The sequence below is a fragment of the Tupaia chinensis genome, unplaced genomic scaffold (assembly GCF_000334495.1).
Source record: "Tupaia chinensis unplaced genomic scaffold, TupChi_1.0 Scaffold144991_2, whole genome shotgun sequence".
Classification (NCBI taxonomy): domain Eukaryota; kingdom Metazoa; phylum Chordata; class Mammalia; order Scandentia; family Tupaiidae; genus Tupaia; species Tupaia belangeri.
The window spans coordinates 3,818,214-3,825,732 of record NW_006204851.1 but is presented as its reverse complement, the minus strand read 5'-3'; positions in this window follow the sequence as shown (position 1 = coordinate 3,825,732).

Below are 7,519 nucleotides of genomic sequence, written 5' to 3'. Positions count from 1 at the left end.
ACATGCACCTGGTGTGAGTTTAAGCCACTGGGTCCAGGATTCGAACTGTGGTCGACTACGTGGGAGTCCAGCGACATAGCCATTATGCCAACTGCTGGTCCCAGGATTGACATCTTGATAATATTAATTTTTCCAATCCAGGAACATGGTATGTTTTTCCACTTTTTGGAATCATTTTAAATTTCTTTTCAAAAGTTTCATAATTTTCCTTGCAGAGGTCTTTCACTTTTTTGGTTAAGTTTATTTTTAGATATCTTATTGTTTTTGTGGCTATGGAAATGGAATTCTTTCTTCAATTTTATCTGTTTATTCATTGTTGACACATAAAAATTCTATAGATTTCTGTTTTTTATCCTGCCTCTTTACTGTATTTGTTTATCAGTTCCAAGAAGTATATTTTTGTGTGCATGTATGTGGATTCTTTTGGATTTTTTTATGAGTATTTTATTTAATTTCATTTATTATTATTTTTCAAGTTGATGGGAGGGAGAGAGGGAAATTGAGATAGCAAACCACCAGGCTGGGGACTCCAACCTCAGTTGGCCATGTGGTAGTCCATTGCCCCAATCATCATGCCACCTGCTGGCCTCTTCTTTTGGATTTTCTATATAGAGAATCATATCATCTGCAAATAGAGATCATTTCATTTCTTCTTTTCCTGTTTGAATGCCTTTTATTTGACTCTCTTGTCTAATTGCATTGGCTAGAACATCCAGTATTATGTTGAAAAGGGATGCAGAAAGTGATCAGCCTTGTCTTGTTCCAGTTCCTTAGTGGAAAAGCCTATGGGTTTGTCATAGATGGTGTTTATTGTTTTGAGGCCTCTCTGTGCCATTTTTTTTAGAATCTTAATCATGAAGGGATGTTTTTTTATTATTATTTTATTGAATGCTTTTTCTGCATCTATTGATATGATTTTATAATTTTTATCTTTTCTTCAGTTAATGTCATGCTTTACATTTATTGTTTTGCATATGTTGAACTATCCTTGCATCTCTGTAATAAAGCCTACCTGGTCATGGTGTACACTATTTCTAATGTGTTTTCGGATCTGACTTGCTTATATCTTGTTCAGAATTTTTGTATCTGTATTCATCAGGGATATTTCTGGGTTTGGAATCAGGATGATAGAGGCTTCAAAGAATAAATTTTAGAGTGTTCCTTCCTTTTGGACCTTTACAAATAGTTTGAGGAGAATTGTAGTTAGTTCTTCTTTGAAAGTTCTGTAGAATTCAGAAATAAAGCTATCAGGAGCAGGGCTTTTATTTGTTGGGAGACTATTTTATTACTGATTCAATATCATTGCTTGCCATGGGTCTATTCAGGCTTCCTATTTCTTCTGGATTCAATCTTGGTAAATTATACAAGTCCAGATATTTGTCCATCTCCTATAGGTTTTCTTGTTTGTTGGCATAGAATAGCTCATAGTATTCTCTTTTGTCATAGTTTGTATTTCTGTTATGTCTGTTGTAATATTACTGTTTCCACACTGATTTGATATATCTGTTTCCTTTCTCGGTTCTTGATTAATCTAGTTATCAATATGTCAATTTTGTTTATCTTCTCAAAGAACTGGCTTTTGGTTTCATTTATTTTCTGTATAGTCCTTTTACTCTCTATTTCATTTACTTCTGTTTGAATCTTTATTATTAATTTTCTCCTAGTATTTTTGTTTGTTTTGTTTTTACAATTCCCTGAGTTGTTGTGTCATTAGGTTGTTTATTTGCCACCTTTCTTTTTTTTTTTTTGTGGTCACTAATTGCTATGAACTTTCCTTTTATGAGTACTTTTGCTTTGCCTCATACATTATAAAATCTTGTGGCTCATTTTCAATAGTTTCTATGAATCTTTTGATTTCAGTCTTAATTTCTTCAGTGGTTGTAAAGTCATTCAGGAGCAGGTTGTTTAGTTTCCATGTGTTCGAGTATTTTGGGGGGCTCTTTCTGCAGTTGATTTCAAGTTTGATTCCATCATGGTTGGAAAAGATGCTGAATATAATTTCTATCCATTTGAATTTGTAAAGGTTTGTTTTGTGGTTGATCTTTGAAAATGTTCCATGTGAGGAGGTTGTGAAAATATTGTGTGGTAGTTGGGTAAAATGTTCTATAGATATCTGTCAAGTCCATTTCATTTAGATCATTTATCTTTGTTTATTTTTTTATCAAGATGATCTGTCCAGAGGAGATAGTAAGGAATTGAGACCTCCAATGATTACTATGATTATTGTGTTACAGTTTATCTCTTGAGATCTAACAGTCTCTCTTTTACATATTTGAGTGCTCCAGTGTTGGGTGTGTAGATATTTTAAAGTGTTATATCTTGTTGGTGAATAAGTACTATAATAATAGGACTATATAACGTCCTTCTTTGTCTCTTCTTACATCTTTCAACTTAAAGTCTATTTTGTCTGATATTGGTATCAGAACTCCAGCCTTTTTTTGGTTTCTATTTACATGGAATATCTTTTTCCACCCCTTCACTTTTAGTCTATGTATGTCTTTATCAGTGAGATACATTTTTTTGTAAGTAGAATATGTGACTTCACTTTCTATATCCATTTAGCCAATATGTCTTTTACTAGGAGAATTTAATCCATTAACATTCAAAATTATTATCAGTGTTCATGGTTTTATCACTGTCATTTTGGTTTTTTTTTGTTTTTATTTATTTACATTAATTCACTGTACATCAATACAGTATGCAAAATGAGATTTTTTATCCAGAATACACTGTATATTGGCTTAATCAAAGATATTACCATACATATTATTGTCAACAAATATTTTTCCATTTCTTCTTTCTTATATATTTTCCTTCTTTTTTTCCTCCTTGACTCCCTACCTCTCCCCCTTTGCCATTTCCCACCTTCCTCCCATACAGTTATTTTCCATGCCTTATTATTCCCACATTTCATTGATTCACTAAAGATCTTTTTTTCTTTTAAATTTCTTGTTTTTAATTAATTAATTTACATTCATTCACTGACCACCCTCCTCCCACACTATATCAGTTTTCCACTTGTTTTCCATTCCTTCCCCACACACACATTTTGTTCACAAAGTTTCTTAAATAATTTAACTACTTTCAATAGCAAGCTCTGCTGATATATACATATCTATGAATACATGTCTGACTTTAAGTATGAAATTCTGAGTAGAATGAATATACTATAAGGTAGCACCTAGTAGATGCAATACTGCTTACTACAATTGTTAAAAATGTATTTTTTACTATTTTTTTATTTCAAGAAAAGCAGTTTTAGCTTTATAAATCAAAAAATGCTAAGAGACTATACTTAAAACTTAAAGCCAGGAAACAGGTTGGGATTCTGTTCAAATAGTAGGTACATGAATCTATCGGCAGCTCAAGACAAGACAAAAATCCTTAAAACTGAAAAAAGAGCCTAGAAGAAAATCAACAGCGTTTTAGTCCAAAGTTACAAAATTCTGTTTCACCAGTTCAGTCTCATGTATTTAATCTGTTGTGGTCCAATCTTCCTGATAATATTCTGGGATATAATATTCAACCTCAGACTTGTCCCTATGATTAAGTAGGCCACTTTCTCAGTTTTTTTAACTCTTATTTCTGTGTGACTGTATTTAATTTTCCTGGTATAGCACTCCCATGAGAAATTCTTAGAGATCTGGTCTGGCATTAGTAAATTATTTCAGATTTTGTTTATCTGAGAATGTTACTGTCTTTTCTTCCCATATGAAGGATAATCTAGCCTGGTACAGTGTTCTTGACTGAAACTGTTTTTCACTTAACACTTTGAATATATTTTCCCATTATTTCTTTGCCTGCATTGTTTCTAATGAGAGATCTGCTGTTATCCTGATGGGATATCCTTTGTAGGTAACTGAACGTTTCTCTCTCGCCAGTCTTAGTATCTTGTCTTTGTCTGTGGTTTTGGTCAATCTGGCTATAATGTGTCTTGGAGAAGATCTTGGGTTGATTCTATTGGAGGTCCTTTGTATTTCTTGGATCTAGATCTTTGAATGCTTCTCTAGGTTTGGAAAGTTTTCTTGCAGGATTTCATGGAATAGATTGTCAATGCCCTTATGAATCTCTTACCCTTCTGGGATACCAGTTATCCGGATGTTTGGACATTTGATGGTATCTAGTATTTCTCGTATATTATTCTCATTTTGGGGGGCAATTTTCTCAGTCTTCGTGGTGGATTTTTCTTGGTCAGCGATTCTATCTTCTACATCTGAGATTCAATTTTCAATATGATCTCATCTGCTTTTAATACTTTCAAGGGAGGTTTTGACATCTTGTATTAGAGTCTTCATCTCTAACAGATCCATTTGATTCTTTTTTATAGTGTGTATTTCCTCTTTCAGATCTTGCAAGAATTTCTTCACCTTTTGGAGCTCATCACCTTCTTTCCCCTGCCTCTTCTTTCCCCTGCCAGTTCATTATCTCTCTTCTCTTCGATCTCTTTGGGCTTTGTAGCCATGAGTATTCTAAATTTTTATCTGACATTTCCATAAATTTCATCATACTGTCTGGGGATGGAGACTATTTTCCCTTGGAGGAGAGGTTTTTTATTGTTTTTTCCATATTTCTTGTGACCCTTCAGTGATTTCTAGTCATCTGATGGATGGTGCGTTTCTCCCTAATTCTTGAAGTTCAATCTGAGCATTCAGAGGCATGCGGGAGGAGGTGATCTGCATTCTCTCTTCTGTTTTCACTATTTGTGCATCAGAATCAGTGGGAATATTCTGACCTTAATCCTTTTCAGATGTTTAGATCCTGTTCACTTGGACCTGTCTAGACACTTAGTGTGTAGGAGTAGAAATAAGTGTGGAGGGGGGAAATCTCAACAGAAAATTGTCATTTTAAGTCCCTAAAAGCAATATTTCACAGCTGAAATTCAGAACCCATGGGAAGATGGGCCTGGATTTGTACCTTTCTAGAAACGAGTGTCTAGAGGCAGAAGTCTCAGCAGAAAATCTTCATTTTAAGTCCATGAAAGTAATATGTCACAGCTGAAGTTCAGGATCCATGTCAATTCACTAAAGATCTTAATTAATCTAAAAATTTTCAATAGCAAACACAGCCAATACATACATATCTATTAACACATGTGCAAACCTCACTGAGTAAAATTAACATACTATAAAGTAGCACGTAGTTGGGGCTATATAGCTTACTGCAGTCATAAAACAGGTATTTTTAATGCATTATTTAATTTTGAGAAAAAGAGTTTTAGTTTAAATAGATCAAACTAAAAAAATGTTAAGACTTAAAACCAGCAAAAAGGTTATGACTAAGTTCAAATAGTAGGTATATTCAACTATCAACAGTTCAAGAGAAGACAAAAATCCTTAAATATAGAAAACAAAACATAGAACAAATCAGTAATGTTTTAGTCAAAAATCATAAAATTCTAATTTTTAAGCAAGAGAAGACAAAAATCCTTAAATATAGAAAACAAAACATAGAACAAATCAGTAATGTTTTAGTCAAAAATCATAAAATTCTAATTTTTAAGTCAGTCTCATGTGATTAATCTCTCTTCTATTGAATTTGCAGTGTTACTGTGGTCTGATCTTTCCATTTTAATTCTGGAAGTTAACATTCAACTCTGAACTTGTCCCTACTATTAGTCTGGCCATTTTATTGATTGTTTTTGTACTCTTATTTCTGTGTGTCCAACTTTGGTTTTCCTGGTATAGCACTCCCTTCAGCATTTCTTGGAGAGCTGGTCTGGTGTTGGTAAATTTTTTCAGGTTTTGTTTATCTAGGAATGTTCTTATCTTTTTTTCCCCATATGAAGGATACTCTTACTGGGTATAGTGTTCTTGGTTGAAATTGCTTTTCCTTTAACACTTAGAATATATTTTCTCATTCTTTCCATGCTTGCATGATATCCAAAGAGAGGTCCAATGTTAGCCTGATGGAATATCCTTTGAAAGTAACTTGATGTTTCCTTCTTGCCAATTTTAGTATCTTGTCTCTGTCTGTGATTTTGGTAAATCTGGCTATGGTGTGCCTTGGAGAAGATCTTTTTGGGTTGATTCTATGTGGAGCCCTTTGTATTTCTTGGGTCTGGATATTTAACTGCTTCTCTAGGTTTGGAAAGTTTTCTTCCAGGATTTCATTGATAATAGATTATCAATGCCCTTATTAGTTTCTTCACCTTCTAGGATACCAATGATCCAGATGTTTGAGTATTTAATGGTATCTAGTATTACTCATAGGTTATTCTCATTTGGGGGGTTATTTTCTGTCTTTTTGGTGAAATATTCTAGGTCAGAGGTTCTATCTTCTACATCTGAGATTTGAGTTTCTACATAATCTAATCTGCTTTTACTACTTTCAAGGGAGTCTTTTATTTCCTGAGCTACAGCCTTCATCTCTAACAATTCTGTTTGATTTTTTTTTTTATTATGTGTATTCCCTCTTTCAAATTTTATGAGAACTTCCTAACCTTCTGGAACTCATTGTCTGTTTCCTCCTACATTTTCTGGAGTCCATTGTCTCTCTTCTCTTCCATCTCTGTTAGCTTTGTCACTATGAATATTTTAAATTCTTTGTTGACATATGCACGAGTTCCCTTGTATTGTCTGTGGAGGATGAGAAGTTAATGTTTTCCCTAAGGAGAGAGATATTTTCTTGGTCTCTCATATTTCTTGTGCCTCTGTGGTGGTTTCTGTTCATCTGATGGATTGTAAGGTTTTTTTTCTAGTTTCTAGAGTTAAGTCTGAGCATTCAGAGTCATGCAATAGGAAATAATCTGCAATCTAAAAACAGTACCATTTTCCTCCTTTTGTGCACCAGATTCAATGGAAATTTAATACTAATCAGAACCTGAAAGTATTCAAATATTCGGCTATCATGCTCCTAAATCTGTCTAGAAACTCGCTGTATGGATGTTGAACAGAAAATTGAGAGATTAAAAAATAAAAGTAAAGAAAAAGAAAGCAACCAAAGAGAGAGAGACAGAAACAAGAAAAAAAATTAAAAGGTGAAAAAAAATTTAAAGCAAAATTTGAAAACCACGTGCCTAGTATGCCATGAGATAGGAGTGCTACGGATCAGATATAGAAGACTGGTGATTGACTTGTCTTATGGTGGTGGGGGAAAAGGTAAGAATTAACAAGAGAGAAGAGCAACAGAGCTAAGAACCTAAAATTTTTTTTAAATGAAAAATAGAGATAGACAGAGAAACAGAGAGAATAAATAGGGTACTCTAACCTGGTTCAACCTGGGGGAGGGAGGCAAGAGAGTGAAGGCTGGGCAGAAGATCATCAGTGGTCGTAATCCTTGAAAGAGGTGCTCAGAACTCAGATATAGGTGATTGGAGATTGACTTGTCCTGGCTTCATCTGGGAGGCAGGAGGTTGAAGTCTGGGCAGAATGTCCTCAGTAGTCCTAGTCCCTGAAAAGCATGCTCAGAATGCATATATTTTATTTTATTTATTCATTAGTTTATTTTAATTTGAACAGAGAGAGGCACACACACACACACACACACACACACACACACACACACACATACACACAAAGAG